Source organism: Neofelis nebulosa, chromosome 11, assembly GCF_028018385.1.
Source record: "Neofelis nebulosa isolate mNeoNeb1 chromosome 11, mNeoNeb1.pri, whole genome shotgun sequence".
In the NCBI taxonomy this organism is placed as follows: domain Eukaryota; kingdom Metazoa; phylum Chordata; class Mammalia; order Carnivora; family Felidae; genus Neofelis; species Neofelis nebulosa.
In genome coordinates this window covers 5899604-5918538 of record NC_080792.1, presented here as the reverse complement: position 1 = coordinate 5918538, position 18935 = coordinate 5899604, and the positions used below count along the sequence as shown (strand labels likewise).

Genomic DNA, 18935 nt, shown 5'->3' with positions numbered 1-18935 from the left:
TTTCGGACTCCACAATCGGACACTGGTTGTTTTTGCAAAATGTATCCATAGGTAAGTGAGGCTTTGAATAAACTTCCATCTGTGACACATACAGTCATTTTGCCTGATTTAACAAATTCTGTAACTTTTGGGGACACAAATCTCTTTGCCATTGCAATACCGGGAGCACAGAGTTAAGGTGTGAAACCGAGGGCCTCTCTCCCCCAGCAGAACGCCATCATCCTGTTTCCAGCAGCCCTCTTCCCTCTTTATTCCATGCTAGCTCCCCAAGTTTTTCTCAGTAGTCTGCTGTGCCTTCTCAACCCCAGCTCTCTCCCTGCCTTTCCCCTCACACCAGGTCCCCGGGGCCAGATATGTGTCCTTGTCTGCTCATGTACTTGGGGGAAGCTTGATTTATCACAAGTCTCAGAAGCGGCCTACTTGTTATAGGCCAAGAACGGTGGTCTTGATTCCATACCCTGAAATTGATTTTGAGGTTAGTATGCAACCAGTGAAATATAATGGTGAACCTAGTGGAAGGCTTCTGAGGAAAGTTTCTTCGAGAACAAAAAGAAACAGGGTGTATTTAATTTTCTGGCTCACATCATGGTCTGGTTTGTACGGGGACCCGCTGGGGTCATGCATGGCGGTCAGCTTATGAGGTTGACAGGCACTAATGTGAGAAGATGCTAACTCTTAAGGCTGAGCAGAATGGAACCATCGAGAACCATGAGTCCTTATGGATCTCCCTGGTGCACCCTCTTCAACTACTCCATAGTCACACTTCTCTGGGCCTTTTGCTTTTTGCAACAATGTACGTCCTTATAACAATGTACGTCCTGTTACTTTGAGTTGGATTTTCCTTAACTTATGGGTAAAGGCATGAAGGCTATGATTTTTCTTGGAGACACATGGTATCCAAGTTAAAAGGTGACTTTGACATTTAATTTCTTTTTACTACTATGGTATTGGCTATAAATTAAAAATCTTATAAAGTTAGAAATATGTTGGGAGACACTGCTCATCAACAGTCGAGGACTGAAACATGAAAGGGTAGCAACTCTCAGGAGGCAATTATTTCTGGATATCAAGGCTGTGTGTGCATAGATGTCTGTGTGTATCCAAGGGCAATTCTTTGTATGTGTCTATCCTTGGATACACGAGGCCCATGGCTTCAGGCTGACTATATTACCATACTTATCTTCATTACAGTTTTTTTCCTAGTTTTGTTAAACAGTAATCCATACTGATTTATTGAAACTAAACGGCCTGGATTAGTCAGGCTACAATTAAGTTATGTCAACTATTTAGAAACACTTTATCGTAGAACACAATTATAACGTGGTAATACATTTTGAATCAAGATATAAATTCCTTTGTATAATCATTTTGAAAACAGTCCTCTTACCTTTTAGAAGAAAGAAAGGAAAAAAAGAGAAAGGGAAGGACAGAAGGGAGGAAAGGAGGGAGAAAAGAAAGAAAAAGGAAAAGAGAGAAGGAAGGAGGGGGGAAGAAGTATTTGTATGCAATGTTTATGAAAGAAGCAGAAATGATGATGATCTAGTCAGTTTGGATCAGGATACCCCCAAGTAATTTTTTCCCTTGTCTAAATTAATGGATATTTGGTTATTCTTTAAAAATGTATATTTATTATCTACTTTGTACCATAAAAGAACTATGTTTTGTACAGAATTACTTAGATTGGTTGTCACCATTAAGCTGTATTCTTGGTATTGAAGACACCAAATATCTTTCCTTATGTTTACACCAACCTCGCCCACCTCAGTTATCCAGATTCTTTATTATTCATTATATCGGTTTTACTATTTTGCATAATGCTTAATAATCGTCATCATTGATTACAATGTTTCAGCCTTGTGTGGCTGTTCTTGTGATTCTTGGGGAAGGGTAGTTGGTATTCTATTTTCTGGTTTGAAGGCTAACATTTGTCATTTTTATAACTCATGTCGGGCAACGTTGAGAGAAATGCCAGTTCTGGGAGTTGAAAATTTATTTTTGTCTTTGTATTAATGGCGAGAGTGCTGATGGTTAAAAAAAAAATGGGGGGGAGAAAAAAAAACTTTAGGAAAAAAATCGTTTCTGCACTTTCATTTCAGTTAGCCATCGGTAATTTCACAGTGACAGTAACAGATGGCCCCCATGACCTGCAAAATACACAGAAAATAAACAACACAATAATTTTTTAAAGCAGCCTAGACTGAATTTAAGAACACGAAGGTTGATTTTTTTGGTCCCAGGTTGTTTGGGGGCAATGACAGAAATTATTATGCAGAAGCACAACGAAGCTAGGCTTGGAAAGCCATCTTCTACCCAGGATCTCCCCAAATCCGTTCTCCACTAAGCAATCCGAATAAGCTTTGAAAAATATAAATCAAATCGTGATACTCACCTGACATTCCATTGCCCATGGAATAAAATCACAGCTGTTTTTAAAGGACTGTAATTCTCCATGTGCCCTTGCCCCTGACCCCCTGCCCCAATGCAATGCCTGCTCTTGATTTTGCTGTCTCCTCTCAAGACACATCAACACTTCCTGTTCCTCCAGTATGTGACCTGCCTCTCTTCCTTGCCTGTACTGTCCACCCCCCCACTACCACCCCGTGGGTGGATCTTTCTCCTTCTTCATCTCATGACTGGAGTGTTGTTTTCTCAGGAAATCCTTCCTGGATGAGCCTTTCCAAAGTAGCCCTGCCTCTCACCTTCTTTTCTCCCTTCACAACTTCTTTGATCAAAATCCACTATTTTTTTACTATTTACTTTTTTTTTTTAAGCTTTTTAAAATTTATTTCAAAAGAGAGCAAAGAGCATGTGGGGAAGGGGCAGAGAGAGAGAGAGAGAGAGAGAGAATCCTAAGCAGGCTCTGTGTTGTTAGCGTAGAGCCAGAGGCAGGTGTTGAACTCACGAACTTTGAGATGGTGACCTGAGTGGAAATCAAGCGTCAGACGCTTAACCCACGAGCTACCCAGACACCTCTATTTGTTTGCTTTTCTATTGGCCATCTCCTCCCACCAGACTATAACAAAGCACACCCTCTGAGGGACTTCTTACCTGTTGTTCCTCTCTCTCTCTCCAAGACCTAGAACATTGCTTGAACATGGTGGGTGCCCCATAAATATGGTTGAATCTAACGTATTTCTTTGTGTATATATAAAAAAAATAGTTACTTAATATGAGGTTGATTTTCTTATACTGTTGACATACTACACGTATAACTACATCTTTCCCAGAGGGTCTCACAGTAAATTATCAAATTAGGTGCTATTTGAGAGAATAATCTCTACTAAACCAAACTCAAATCTCTTTCTAGGCACCCAGCTGACTCCGTTCCCCCCCCCCCCACCCTCCCTTGCAGTTGTGGGTAGCGGCGGAACCAAGTTCTGCCCAATGAAATGTGGACAAAGTGGCTGAACTTCACTTGAAGGCTGAGCTCATAAAAACTACCAGAAAAAGTTCCCTCTTCCGTCTTCCACGGTCCACCTCAAAAGCCACCCAGTGAAGGTGCGGAATTTACCAGCTTCAGCTCCTGGAAGAAGATGTGTTGTACTGCCTCTTCCTTGACTCTGATTAGACCACAGAAGCAAGAATTAACTTCAGTTACCTGAGATCACTGAGCTTTTCGATTTTTTATTCTACCGCAAAAGTCAAACTACGTTCATACTACTGCTAAAATGTTACCGTTCCACATTCTCAGTTTCTCGGGAATGTATGGCAGTTTCCAGACATGATATGTGATGACATCATCACTATTACGGTTACTAAAATATTTGCCTGTGTTTTCAAGAACACTCTAAGGTAGTGGGTTTAGGCTATAAGTGATGTACATTTTCAGAGATTAATCCCGTTTATTCTCAAGGATTTTATTGGGCTAGCTTTAATTTTCCCTGCTGTAATCTCTGCAACCTGATTTTTGTCCAATACGTTGTTATGTTGAAATCTAGAATTGCGTCTTGGGGCGCCTGGGTGGCTCAGTCGGTTGGGCGTCCAACTTCGGCTCAGGGCATGATCTCGTGGTTCGTGAGTTCGAGCCCCACGTTGGGATCTGTGCTGACAGGTCAGAGCCTGGAGCCTGCTTCGGATTCTGTGTCTCCCTCTCTCTCTGCCCCTCCCCACTCACGCTCTGTCTCTCTCTCAAAAATAAATAAACATTAAAAGAAAATTAAAAAAAAAAGAAGTCTAGAATTACGTCTTGAACTTATATGGAAGCACAACCAAAATTCAGGACATTTTCTGTCTTATTTTAGAATTACATATATGTGTAAAAATATTTAAATTTTTTTTCTAGTTTTAAAAACTGTTCCTAAATGTATGAATATTCTGAAATTCGCTATTTCCCCTGAAATAAAAGAAATATATTTGTAATATATTCTTCTTCCCATGAGGAGGGACATTTGCCAGAGATGAAGGAGACCAAGAGGCTGACTTTCTCCACCACCATTCCATGGGCTATGTCTAAAACTGGAGAAAAGGATGACACTAATATTCCAAAGAAGTATCTTACTCATGAAGAGGAGAGGTCGACTCCAGATTAAACGGGAAAGCTGTACATAATAAACGAAATCATGACAAAAGCCATCATTCCTTCAGCTTCATACATGTGAATCATTTGTTTTATTGTGATTGGGGCAGAAAAATATTTTCTGGCAATTTTATCGTGGCAGTTTGATTGCAACATTATTTTGACATCAACAACTGTTCTAAAAAGTATTGAATATTTTAGATGTAGATCTCATCTGCCTTTTTCAAAGGTAAAAGATCTTTTAACACCCTTTTGAAACTGAAAATGATAAAGGCCCTGAAGCATGTTGCAAAGGGAGTTACTGTCCTGCCGAGGCTGGAGTAGCTCACACAAGACATGAGGGGCCTCGGGAAGCAATGCAAAGCGACCACTGCTGAATATCTACTGGCTGAATAGTCAGGAAAGAAAGAAGTCAGCAGACTCTACTGCTTTCTAACCACACAATCACCTGGAGATTTAAAGTCTTAGCCTTACACGAGAAGAAGGAGTTAATACCTTGTCGACAGAATTTTACTTCTGGGTAACAAGTAGATGTTCAGACATGGCTGAGCTGCTGCTTTTGCTCGAATTCACCCAGCGTCAGTGTGAACCAATCACCAAAGGCCTCCTAAGGAGCTGCTTGCCAACAAATGCAAGTCGTGCTGAAATATTCAAGTTGTTAGCAAACTTTTGAATGTTCTGAGTGATGCTGGAACATCTGTGTTGACATTTGCATTGACGTTGCGAACGCAATGGTAAATAAAACTTCTGATGCCTTAGCACGATTCAAGACAATGGTACCAAACCACAGCCATGCGTATTCGTTGTATAACTCATCATTACACCTTTGTGCGGGCAAAGAACTGTTTTATTTCAAAATCTCCTTGACAAAGCACTAAAAATTGCCACCCTTTTTAATCTAAAAGTTTAAGGGCCTGTCTTTTCTGCAGAACGAATGGAGTGAATCTGTTGACTTTAAGGAAAACAACTGATAGTATTTGCTGCCAATGATAAAATTCAAGCTTCCAGCAAAGAAAATCATACCCATCACTGTGCATCCGACAGCTTCTCAATACTTAAAGCATTTTTAAATGTGACTGTTGACTAAATGTACAAATATAATTTTTGGTGTGCAACAATGGACTGGGTCAACATTTGGAAGATCTGTAAAACAGTGATCCACTAACTGTCAAATGTTAAAAACTCAGGCATGGGTGGGGCGCCTGGGTGGCGCAGTCGGTTAAGCGTCCGACTTCAGCCAGGTCACGATCTCGCGGTCCGTGAGTTCGAGCCCCGCGTCAGGCTCTGGGCTGATGGCTCGGAGCCTGGAGCCTGTTTCCGATTCTGTGTCTCCCTCTCTTTCTGACCCAACCCCGTTCATGCTCTGTCTCTCTCTGTCCCAAAAATAAATAAAAAATGTTGAAAAAAAAAAATTTTAAAAAAATAAAAAAAAAAACTCAGGCATGGGTAAAAAAAAGATAGATATTAATGTAACAGAATACCAAAAAAAATCACTGATATGGTCTCACATTCCTCACTGCAACTAACCTTTAAGGAGCTATCACTTTCTGAGGTTTGAGGTAGAATCTATCTGAAAAGTCTATGAAAACACTCTTCTCCTTTTCCGCTACATTATCTCGAGACTGAATTTTCTTCATATACTTCAACCCTAAGAATACAACGCAACACATTTAATGAACAAGTAGATGTTGAGAATCCAGCTGTCTTCTAAGAAGCCAGACATTAAACAGAATTCCAGAAACATAAAGCAATGTAATTCTTCTAAGTATTGTTTCAATATTTATTAATTAATATTTTAATTTCAATCGATGCTGTTAAAAATGCTTTTAAAATAACACATAATAGGTTTATTAGTGTAATTTTTCTATGAATTAATAAATAGAAATTTAAAATGCTATTAGCTTGAATTTCTACTGTAATGAGCATTGAATGACACAGCCGTATAAACCAAAGCCCTATGAAGTCTTCAGTTGTTTCCTGAGAGGACAGTTGTTTTAAGACCAAAATATTACAGAACTTCTGTCCTGGCCAACCCCACCTTTGTATCGTGGGTCAACGCCTTCTTGCAACAAAACTCGAAATTGCAATTTATTAACTCGGGGCCATGCGACACATTTATTTCATACTCGAAAGAGATTTCCACAATGCCAGCCAGATTGTAGACGGACTTTCAGTAAATGAATATTTACCCGATTAGACTACAACTGAGTCAAGTCAGAGGCATATTCACCTTATAAATGAACAAAATGGAGGTTCAACGATTATAGAAAATGCCAACTTGTTTTGAGCTAAAACCTAGAAGTTTTACAGCTAACTTACAATGTTAAACCAATCATTCAATATGTCTGGCACGTATTTTTCCTGAGCTGAAAATGTGGTTGGTCTAGGCTTTTTCCAGCTCATGGATGCCATTATATCACAAAACACAGTGGTATTCCTCTAACAACAATTTATGGGAAAATGTAATTGCCTGACCTGGCCATGTAAATGGAACTATAAAACCCTCTGATTATAAAACTCAACTTCGATACTTTGATATGTTTTGCACGGCACAGCTCAACTCCCCAACAGGATCATCTTGGAGAAGGTTAACCAATATTTCCCTCAAGCTTCCATAATTTCACACATCCTGAATTCTGTCATAAGCTATATGATGTCTCCATGTCTCACGTCTATTTACTCTGGAAAGTCCTGTAATATCTGTGGGTATATCTGCATTCAATCAGCTCTCGTATGGAAACTAACTGCCATTCCAATGGCCAGGTCACTGTCTCTAGCATTCCCTCCTTGTCTGTGACCCATCTCAGCGTTGGCTCCCTGTTTCCTACTCAAGATTGAAAAATACTGACTTTGTAGGTTTTGCAACCAGTTAACTGAATTTAAGATGCCGTTTTTAAAAGCAATTGCAAAAAACCTTGACAGTGCAGTACGAAAATAGCTTACATCAACATATTATTTTAATAATCTGATTCCTTTCAGTCTTGGCTAGAAGCAACATTGCTTTAACAGAGAATCCATAGTATAATATTTTAAGCATTTTCCAAGGTTACTGTTATTGATACATATGAGGCTGGCAGTTACAACTTCACAATAGAGTTTCTCTTCCCAAGGGTTGTAAGGTGGGCACAGAGTTTGCATATCATGACTTCCGGTTTAACATAAAATTTACTCATATATGGGATTTAGAAACGGAAACCTAAAGAGTTTCAGGAAAGAATTTTACAAGCCCTTTAATATATTACCGATATTTGCACGGCTTGTACAGAAGCTTCATTTCCTCGTTTTACTTATTAAGCTGTAACACAGGAAGCTTTCTCACGATGCTTGTATTCACTCATGGTTTTAAATAAATTGAGAAGACAGAACTCTCTTTTACAAAATGTATGCAAAGAATGTTGATTTTGCTCATGCTCGCGTTAAACAGGCTTTTGCAAGGTTTGTTTTTGATAGATAGTCACAAGATAGCAATATTCTTCTATGGGGAAAATGCATTTGCCATGTAGAATAACAAAAAAAAAAACAACTTGCAGGACGAAGGGAAGAAGAAATCTTCAGAAAAGCAAAAGAGTAATGAAGGCAATTAAAAAAAATCCTCAATTGTCCAAAACGTGTTTGGTGTTTCCATATTGAACGCAAAGGAAACCAGGCAAGTTCTTGATCATTAGCAACGCCCGCCCCCCGAATTCTCCCAGAAGCCCCTGTTCCCTCATCCAGCTAAGTACCTCCTAAATCACATGAAAGTTCAAATAAATGAGTCCATCTTTCGAGCCATCTTTTTCATAGACCTGGTATAATAGGGCACTTCTTGCTGGCACAACAAATGGTGACCCTCCCAGCAAATGGACACCCCCAAAGCCCTCTTCTTTCTCAGTTACTTCACGTTTCCCGTTTTCCCAACACTCAGCAATGCTTATCGGTACGCACAGGGGAGATACAGGCTTCTGGTTCTGGAACGAGTAAGTCACAGGAACAAATCTGAGTACAGTGGATGAGGCCGTAAGAGAGCTGCACGGTGACAGGTGATAGTTACGCCGAAGGTGAGTGTGACACAGCATATACAGAAGTCGAGTCACTGTGTTGTACACAGGGAACTAATGTCACCTTGTGTGTCAACTCTATGGAAATAAAAGAACTTTTTTACAGAAAAAAATGTTATTTCATAGTAATCAGGGAGGGACAGGATTCTTGACCATAGGAGAGTTTGGAGCAAATACTATGACAGGGAGTACGGCACTTGCCTCTGAGGCTCACACCTACGAGAGAGGAGCAGGAAATGACGTCTTGTGGGTGAACTTGAGAGTTTGGGCCCGGGCTAGCAGGTGTGATACTCGGCTACCGAGGAGGAAGATATTCCTGGCTCTGACATGCCAAGAATTGAACGTGCGGGTGGCACCACAAGTTGTGTGTGTGTGTGTGTGTGTGTGTGTGTGTGTGCATGCTAGGGGATGGCATTATCCTCGCATCAGCCTCTTTTATCCCGCTGTGTCACTGTAAGCTAAACAAATTGTCACTGAAAGTGAAAAAAAAAATACGTTCGCGAGAAAAAGTTACGTTTTCCCAAATCTTTTTTGAAAATAGCAATGCAAGTATCGTGAGAAAGCCTTGTAAGTGACAGCTAACTAAATATGCCGCGGACGGAATAAAGGTGTGCAAGCCGTGCACGTGTAGCTTCAAGACAAGACTTCTCGTGCTTCCACTCGATTTGATGAGCCTTAGCCGGTTCTAAATGGAGCTGGAATGGCCTCTAGTTGGAGACCGCGGGAGCGTCCTCTGTTGGTGCCCCTGGCAAGGACTGTGGAGTTTTTATGCCAGGGGCTAGCAGTGCACACGGGCAAGCGGAGCCATCGCGGGCTGGGAGGGGGAAAGAACAAATGCAAAATGCTAAGCGCTGGCCCTGCCAGTAGATTCTCATGGGAGCATGCGTGATTCATCCCCTGATCCATCCTGGGGATGCTCAGGGGATGACATAACAGCACGAACTGTCGCCCATCCGGACGAAGAGTTGGAGCTACTATGTTCTGTCTTCGAAAGGAAGCGTGTCCTAGTTTTAACCCCCAACTCTCATCTCCGTTGACCCAGGTCAGAATCAGTGAACTCTAGCCCTCCTTCTGCACTTTGAACCCACAAAACCCAGCCACGCACTTCTTCTAAAAGCCACGTGTGCGCGACGCATCATGTGGGGTGACTGAGGTTAAGAGGATCCAAAATGATTCTCCAGTGAGGCAGTAAAACATGGGAGAAAAACCCTCTGAAACCATATTGTGTTAGAGGAAACGACCCTCAAAGCAAAACCGAAGCATACAAAACATCAGAGAGGAGGTCAAATAGGAATTTCATGAGGAAGAAATCACCAGAAACATTGAATGATGCTAAACCTGTGTGAGGTAGCACCGATTCCTGAGAGAATTCTACCTTCTAAGGTATCAATTGCCTCCTTTCTAATAAATTAGGGTAGAAATATCAACTGTACAAAGCAGAGAACTTACGAAAATGAGCCAGGTAACGGATAAGATACAGATTTCCTAAAGTGCTCTATACGTTATTCTGTTCATGTACACTTCAGAATTTCAGCTCCTGGGTGGTAAACGGATATAGTAATACCTAAACTTTTCAAAACTTTTTAAAATATGCCTAAAATATTATTGTTGCTCTAAAACCATATTTACAAGTCAAATCCCACCGTGTAACCTCACTGTCTATTCTGCATATTGTACTTATTTCTATTAGAAAGCATCTTAGCTTTGGGGTTCATGAAGAATTACTCTCGTTTCCTCAGATGCCTGAGGTCAGATGGAGAATTCCTGCAGAAAACTCATAATGCAGTTCCTGATGCATATTTACAAATATCAAAATAAGGACAGATACCCACTAAATGCCCAGACATCCACTTTTCCTTTAACATATGACAACATATACTAGGTATAAAAAGCCCGTTTATGTCAATTTAGCTCAGAATCTATACCCTAGTTTTAGATAATGGTAGAATTGAGCTCATTTGAATATGTATGAATCCATTTACAAAAAGCATTATACCTAGTATCACGGCTGGAGATTTCAGAGACTTCTAGATGCATGCACCTGTCTCAGAACTGGAGAGCCCACCATGTACCTCCTTCTTCATTAGCAGGTAACTTCGGTCCATTTAAGTATAGGGGGATTAAACAGTTACAAAAACAAAAATCCTGAATCACTTCATCTGCATTTCTTGCATTTCTTTTCGTCCCCCTGGAACTAATTTCTCCAATATCACAGCAATTCCTAAGGTTGGAATGAGTGGCTGAAACCGGTGGTTTTTAACGAGCATTTCACTTGAGAACACAAGGGATCAGTCAACACTAAGTTTTGAACCCAGGTTAAGAAAATTAAGACTATGGCTTCTTAAATTCCTTGGCCTCTGAGAAAGAATTATTTCTCGAAAGTTTAGCCTCCATCTTGGGGACCGGAAAGAATTATAGATGCGGGAGCTCCAGACAGAGCTGGACTGTCCGGGTCCACTTGGACCCAAATCTGTCATCTAAGGGTTGCAAGAATCAAACACGTTTCCAGGGGCACCTGGGAGGCTCAGTTGGTTAAGTGTCCAACTTTGGCTCAGGTCATGACCTCACAGTTTGTGAGTTCGAGACCTGCGTCGGGCTCTGTGCTGACAGCTCAGAGCCTGAAGCCTGTTTCCGATTCTGGGTCTCCCTCTCTCTCTGCCCCTCCCCACTCATGCTCTGTCTCTCTCTCTCTCTCTCTCTCTCTCTCTCTAAAAAATAAATAAAACATTAAAAACATTTTAAAAAATCCATGTTTCCAGCCTAGGTCAAACACAACTCGATGTGTCTATCGAAATGTAAGTCTTAGAACATTTAATAGTGCTATACTGACATCTCTTTCCATTGGCATTTAAAAAAATTTTGTGTAACTGTACAGCGGGTGCTATGCTACCAAACCTTAAATGCTTCGCTTCCCCTGAAACTGCAGTTAAAGACTCAGCGGTGTATTGAGACACTTGATAAATCTGCATTCCCTTTGCTCATTTTTCTGTCATTCAAATATAAGAGCACTAAAGCTATTTCCTTAAGAGGCGTGAAAATAATGCAAGATTTCCCCAAAGTAATGGTCTAAAGCAATACAAATCAATATCATAATTCTTAAGTTGAAAGCAGAGAATTAGGTCTCTCTTGTTTAGTCAGAGAGTGTGATTGATGGGGGATTCTATCACTTTTATTCCTCTAGACTTTTCATTTTACCCATCACTAGACTTCTCCTGATTACCGGAGCTGAAAACTTCTAAAACAAAATTAACTTGACTCCTTCACACTTTTGTTTTCACCAAAAGAAAAAATACCAAGAGCTCTCAAATAGTCTTTGTAAAATGTCTCACTACTAATCTGCCTTTCCAGTCTACCATCGTCTTCTTATTCCTGGCCTTCTTCACCTTAAGGTACCAGAATCCTAGCCAGTCTCTTTGCCTTAGCCCCCTTCCGTCCAGTGCTTTGTGTATAATATTTGAGCTAAAGTGACACACAAGAAAGAAAGAAATCCTCTCATCTACGGTCATGTGATTTTTGCCAATGGTGCCAAGACACTTAATGTTGGAAGGGCCGCGTTTTCAGCAACTGGTTCTGGGAAAACTCAATATCCATGTGCAAAATAGTGGATTTGGACCTTTATCTAGCATGTACAAAAATTAAGTCAAATACATCAAAGACCTACATGTAAGACCTAAACCTATAAAACTCTAAGAAGGAAACATTGGTTAAAATCTTGATGACACTGACTTTGGCAAAGATTTCTTGGATATGATACCAAAGGCACAGGAAACAAGAGAAAAAAAAATAGACAAATTGGACTTCATGAAACTCGAAAAAATTTGTGCATCAAACGAATATCAACAGAGGAAAAAGTCAACCCACTGAATGAGGCAAATATTTGCAAAGCAGGTATCTGATAAGGGACTAATGTCCAGAATGGGTACAGAAGTCCTAAAATGCGACAACACCACCAACAAAAAAACAACAACCCACGATTCAAAAATGGACAAATGACTTGAAAAGACCTTTCTCCAAAGAAGATATACAAATAGCTAATAAACACATGAGAAGATGCTCAATATCACACATTCATCATTAGGGAAAAGCAAACGAAACTACAATGAGATATCACCTCATACCCATTAGAATGGCTACTATCAATAAAATAGAAATGACAAGTGTTGGTGAGGTTGTGAAGTAACCAAATCTCTTGTGCACTGTTGGTGAGAAGGTAAAGTGGTACAGTGCCTATGGAAAACACTATGGCAGTTCCTAAAAAAATTAAAAATGTAATCACCATATGACCCCAAATACCACTTTTGGGTGGGAGCAAAAAACAAGGCAGAGTGGGAAATGCTAATCATACCAGATTTATAAAAAGAGAAGAAAATGGAGGGCATACAATATTTAAAGAGACAATTTATTCAGAGTTTTAAAAGCTGTTGAGAGACAGAACATATTTAAAACAGCCCAAGAAAAAGAAAAGCAATTTCTTCAAAGGAACTAACACTTGTATTCAACAGAATCCAGAAGACACTGGAATGATGTATGCAGCATGCTAGAAGGTGAGTGCCAACTCGAGTCACACCTGCAAGAAGATACTATCAACACATATTCAAATCCTAACATCCAGAGTATCTACAGACTGACAGTATGTGAGAGACAACATAATATAAAATGGGCAAAAGTTCTGAACAGGTATTTCACACAAGAAAAATCCAGGTGTCCAAGAAACATAATATAAGCTACTTAATCTTATTAATAATCAACAATTGGACAGTAATTAACACAACTATGTCATCCCATTACACAGTTACTAATCAGAAACACAGATTAAGATTGACATCAAGTTTTGGTGAGGGTGTGGGATGAGAGCTCTCGTCCACTGCTGATGGTAATGGACATTGTTACTCCTCCACTGAAAAAGAATTCCATTTTCTGCTTTGGAACTGGGTAGTCAGTTGGAGGTCAGAAAGCCCTTGAGAAAATTACCAGTGGTGGCTGGAAGAACACTTAGAAAAATCTTACTGGACTTTTACAGACACCTGTGTTATTTCATGGTGGAACATGTGGCGACACTGTTGCCTGGGTAACACGGAAAATGGCAATGCAGTCCATGAACTTGGGTTTCACTGAGGCGATTTCTAGAAAAAAAGCTGAGCGTCAAATGCTTTCTCTTAGGTGCATATGATAAGGTACAGATACAGATCAATGTGACAGGAACTTTTCATCAGAATCAAGGGGAGACTTTGCCAACTCAGGACTCCATTATCATTTGTCTATTTCTTACTCCTCCAACTTGAAAATTATTCTAAAAGTAAAATCAAAGTTGGGGGCAATCAATCCAGAGTGCCGACAGTGGACCCTCTCCTTTGCGGGAGAGCAGAACAGTTCTGTGACTGTTGGTTAACTGCAGAGAGAAGGGGCACCTCAGGTGACTCCTCAGCTCGGCAGCTGTCTCAGAGGATCTTAAGCACATTTCCCCAAAGCAAGCTGGAGTGGATCATGTTGTGTGACACAGTAAACCTCAAAGTCCTGCTGACTCTTATACCAGCTTTGATTCAAAGGGGCAGAGAAACTTCAAAATGGAAAGAGGCCTCCAGGGTGCTAACCTCCTCTAGTCAGGAAGGACGCCGACAAGCCTACTCCCTGAGAACATGGACTGCTTTGAGGGGGAAGGAAGCCTCCAAAATCAGAGCTCCGAGCCCAGAGTCCAGAGCCACTGCAGGCACCCAAGGGGAAAGAGCCCCAAACAAGGAAAATTTCCTGCTGCCAATCGTAGGAAATGATAACTCACGGCAGGCTGGATTTTAGAATTACTATGAATGACAGTACTGGGAACCTCCCGATATTCCTCTTTCTAATGGGAGGTTTCTAATTATGGTTTTCCATACGGGTCTCACTGTTGCACGTTGGGTGGGAGGGTGGGATGGATAGGAGCGCAGATAATGGGAGTTTTTAGTTTACAGGTCTGGCCACCCAGGGAGCTGCATCTGAACAGCTGTGCCAGTGGGGTGCTGACACGCCGTGTCATCTGCGCTTGGACCCAATATATAGATGACGAGATACTAGGCTTCAAGTTGTGTCATAAGAGGTGACACTTGGAGGCTCCCGAATGGGGTGAGCACCTTTAGCTGGTGGCAAGTACGTGGATAGTTACAGCCAGGGGTCACACTGAGGTAGCCAATCTTCAAAGATGCTCTCCAGCAGAATTCTTCTTCTCCAGTTATAGAGATGACAGTTGCCCATCAAGAGGTGGACGTTATGTGCCTTCCCTTTGAACCTGAGGTGGCCCCTGCACTCAGAAATGTGTGCCATCCTGGACTTCTGAAGCTAGATGTTAACAGACCGGCAGTGTCTACTTCCTCGGAGCACTCACTCTTGGGTTGTTCCCTCTTACAGAGCCCAGCACACATACTGAGAGCAAAGTCAACAGACTACATGGAAAAGCCACATGGAAGAGAGCCAGGTCTCCCCAGGCAACGGCCCCAGCTGAATTCCCAGCTTACGGCCAACACCAACTGCTTGGCATGGGACTGAGGACACTGAACCAACTCAGTGCTCAGGCCATCATCACATGAAACAGAGGAACCAATTAGCCAACAAAAAATGTGAGAGATGTACATTGTTATTGTTTTAATGCACTAAACTACAGACCTTTGTGTTTGTGTTTGTTCTTGTTTTTATTCCAAAAGGTTGATACAAATACCAAAGATTAGTGATCTATGAAACCTACATACAGAGATTCAAACACCATGCAGTAAGTAGCCTCTAAGAATGCCCTGCATGTACCCCCCACCCTTGATAGTATTCATGTCCTTGGTGTAACTGCTTCCCCTGCAGTGTGAGCTACACCCGTAGCTCACTTCTAACAAATAGTGACTCACTTCTGGCAATAACAATGGAACGTTACTTCCAAAATTGGCTAGAGAGACAGTGGCTTCCATCTTGTTCTCTCCTTTTCCACCCTTTCCCATCTCTGTCTATCTTTCTGTGTCTCTGTCTCTGTCTCTGTCTCTCTCTCTCTCTCTCTCTCTCTCGTTTGCTCTAATGGAAGTCAGTTCTCATATTGTGAACTATAGGGAAACCCCAGAGCAAGGAAATACTATCTCGGACCAACGGCCAGTGAGGACTCGGCCGTGTCAATAGCCACGTGAGTAGCCATGAGATGCATCCTCCCTGAGAATTGCAATGTGAGCTGATAAAGATGTTACCCACTGAGCTATCGATCTTTCTGGCATGCGTCTTAAATAACATTAGCCTTTGATTGGCCCGGCAATAAGAAAATCCAACCTTTGTACTTCTTGATTTTTAGTAGTTATCGTTAATCAGAAATATCACACAGTGATCAAAAACAAAACTAAAAGGGGATCAATATATTTAGCAGTAATTGTTTGGAAATTAGCAGGAAAAACACATACAATGGACTTGGTCCCACCATCTATTCACTTTTAGAAGACTCCTGAAATCAATAACATTTTCAAGCAGAAATATAAATTCTCTCAGGCACTTGTCTCTCGCAACTTGAGGATATTAAGGAAAATACTGACAAGAGCATATATGCTGGATTCTGCCTCTGGCAATAGGCTCCTCCATATTTAAGAAACAGTATTAAATCACAGGGAGTAATTTAGGACATTCCGCTACGGACAGCTCAAATCCTTGTGTGGCAAAAGCATGCTGGAAAGAGTGTAGCCGCTTCTCGTGAACTTCTTCCTCAAAATAAAAGTAGACGGTTTGATCTTCAGAGCAAAGTACTCCTTTTTAACATTTTAAGCCTATTTTGTAGTAATCAAGACCTTATTCAGCTAGTATTTTCAGATTTTAAAAATTAAACACGAGGCATTTTTTTTAATCATGGAATACCCCTGGCTAATTGAGATGTTATAACTGACTTGATAAAAATATTTATATTACAATTTGGGGGAAAAAAACGTATACCTTATTACCACAACTTTACAAAAAACATTTTATTGTTTATCTACCAAACAAAGAAAATAGGTAATACATTCTTTTGAAACGCCCATGATAGCTATTGCAATTATATGTATAATTTTCCAATATTAATAGCACAGAAAAGTAAAAATTAGCTAAAAATATAAAAATGGAAGTGTGGTTATATATATACATGCCTATATATATATATGTGTGTGTATATATATGTGTGTGTGTGTGTGTGTGTGTGTGTGTATATATATATATATATATATATATATATTCTATTCCTAAAACACACACATGCCTCTGTAATGAATTCCATTTTTCCACTAGCTTAGATGAAAATGTTTTTGCATAAACTCCACTGCGTTGTCCTTTCTTCCATTTATTTTCCATCTGCCATCCACTTACGAAGTCACAGTCCATCTAAATCACTCCTCCTCTTTCTCCCTGCTCCTTCTCATCTTCCTGTCTCCTTACTTTCTCCCCTTTTCTTTGTCTCTCAATGTTCTTCCCCACTTGTGTTGAGAACTATCCTGGAGAGTGTTAACATAAGGCCTCAGGAATCATGTGGCAATCACATCCAGCCAACAGAGATAAGAGAGGTCCTGCTACATAAAACTGTGCCACGTTCCAATCCAGTGACATATATGCACTTATCACAAACACTAGTTAATTCTTATATTGGATGTGGCTGCTTTACAGAAATGGACAAGCTTCTGAAGGGCTGTTATGTTTGCTGAAATTTTGAGAATTGATTAATATTTTAAAATTAAATGATGCTATGATTTCAATAACATTGGACATCAATACTGGGTTTATTTCAAAATGAGATATTTCCATAACATTCCTAAATTTTGTCCTGGCCATAAAGCGTTTAATTCGTCTTAGGCATGCGAACACTAAAGTATATAAAGAAATCTGGATTTAAAGAGGCTCATTTAAACTGATAAGAACAGATACTACACTCGATCGTAGCCAAAAGGCCGAGAAGAGATAAAGTTAGAGACGGAGAGAGCCAAACCATAAGAGACTCTTAAAAACCAAGAATAAACTGAGGGTGGATGGGGGGTGGGGGGAGGGAAAAGTGGGGGGATGGGCATGGAGGAGGGCACCTGTTGGGAGGAGCCCTGGGTGTTGTATGGAAACCAATTTGACAATAAATTTCGTATTAAAAATGAAATTAATTAAAAAAGAGGCTCATTTAAAATGTTTGAACACATTAAAAGGTGTAATATAATTGTACTTTCATTCCTTCATACGCATGTTAAAATTCCTTCCTTAAACACTGAAATTCTGATCATGAAAATTTTCACACAATGAGACATGCAGCAAACATAAAATAATCTTAGGCAAAGGCAACGATGTTACGTGTAGATCGATTTCTAAATAAAATATGCGGAAAGTGAAAATGTATACTCTCTTCTTTAAAGACATAAAATTAATTTTGAATTCTATTTGATGTGACAAAGACTGTATTTAGGACATGAAATTTAAATACTATATCAGGACCTAATTTTTCTTAGCTCATTCGATTTAAATATTCTCAGTCTCTATTTCAAAATTTATTTTACTGATGAGAGACACATGCAACTGAAGCTCAAACATGTAGATGGCAATACTCTGGGGCCAGAAAGACTAAAAGGTTTCTATTTTTGCTCTTGTACTAGAAGGAAAGACTACATTTTACATTAAAGCCACATAAGTGGAAAAATTCAAATTCATAAGCTACTCTAAAAAATTTTAAAGAGGCTTTCTGATGTATGGATAGTCCATTAATGATCATTTAATTTGTATGCAGACAATAAGAGAAGGATAAATGATCTTTTATATTTCAAAAAAGAATAACAATATATGTATGAGAATTAAACTTCATAAGCTCCTATTTCTCATGTTTCACCTTCAGCATTACAATGCGCCTCAATGTGGGGCAATTAAACAAGGAGATTAACATGCGGCAAACCACCAGGCAGACTGGAAAGCAAAATCAATTACAGAATACACAGACCCGCTTTCCCCTTTGCCACCTTTACCTCTCTAGGCAATAGAACTCGGTGCCTCTTTCCACCCCGGCCCATTCATTCTCCTCCTGGTAGTGCCCTTTGTTCACCAGACATCTGACTTCCTTGCCACAGCTTTGAAAACATGTAGGATGGTGTTAACTTGACTGGGCCACAGGGTGCCCAGACGTTTGGCCACACATTATTCTGAGTATCTCTTTGAGGTTATTTCTGGATGAAATTAATCTCTGAATCTGTAAGCAGAGTAAAAAGACTGCCCTCGCTAATGTGGGCGAGACTTACCCACTGATTAAGTGAATTCCAGAATAGAACAAAAAGGGAAACCAGAGGGGAGAGCTCCTGCCACACTGCTGGGCTTAGGCAACAGTTTTCTGCCTTTGGACTCGAACTGAAAACCTGGCTCTTCTTGAGTCACGAGCCTGCCTGCTCTGGACTGTAACTGTG

General features: G+C 40.3%; 1 protein-coding gene and 1 pseudogene across 10 annotated transcripts in view; both read right to left on the bottom strand.

Moving 5' to 3' along the window:
* NETO1 (neuropilin and tolloid like 1) overlaps nt 1-18935 on the bottom strand; it is a 130061-nt gene that overhangs the window by 63684 nt on the left and 47442 nt on the right. The gene's annotated exons all lie outside the window — the stretch shown is intronic.
* Nucleotides 17341-17468, bottom strand: LOC131490682 (U2 spliceosomal RNA; annotated as a pseudogene).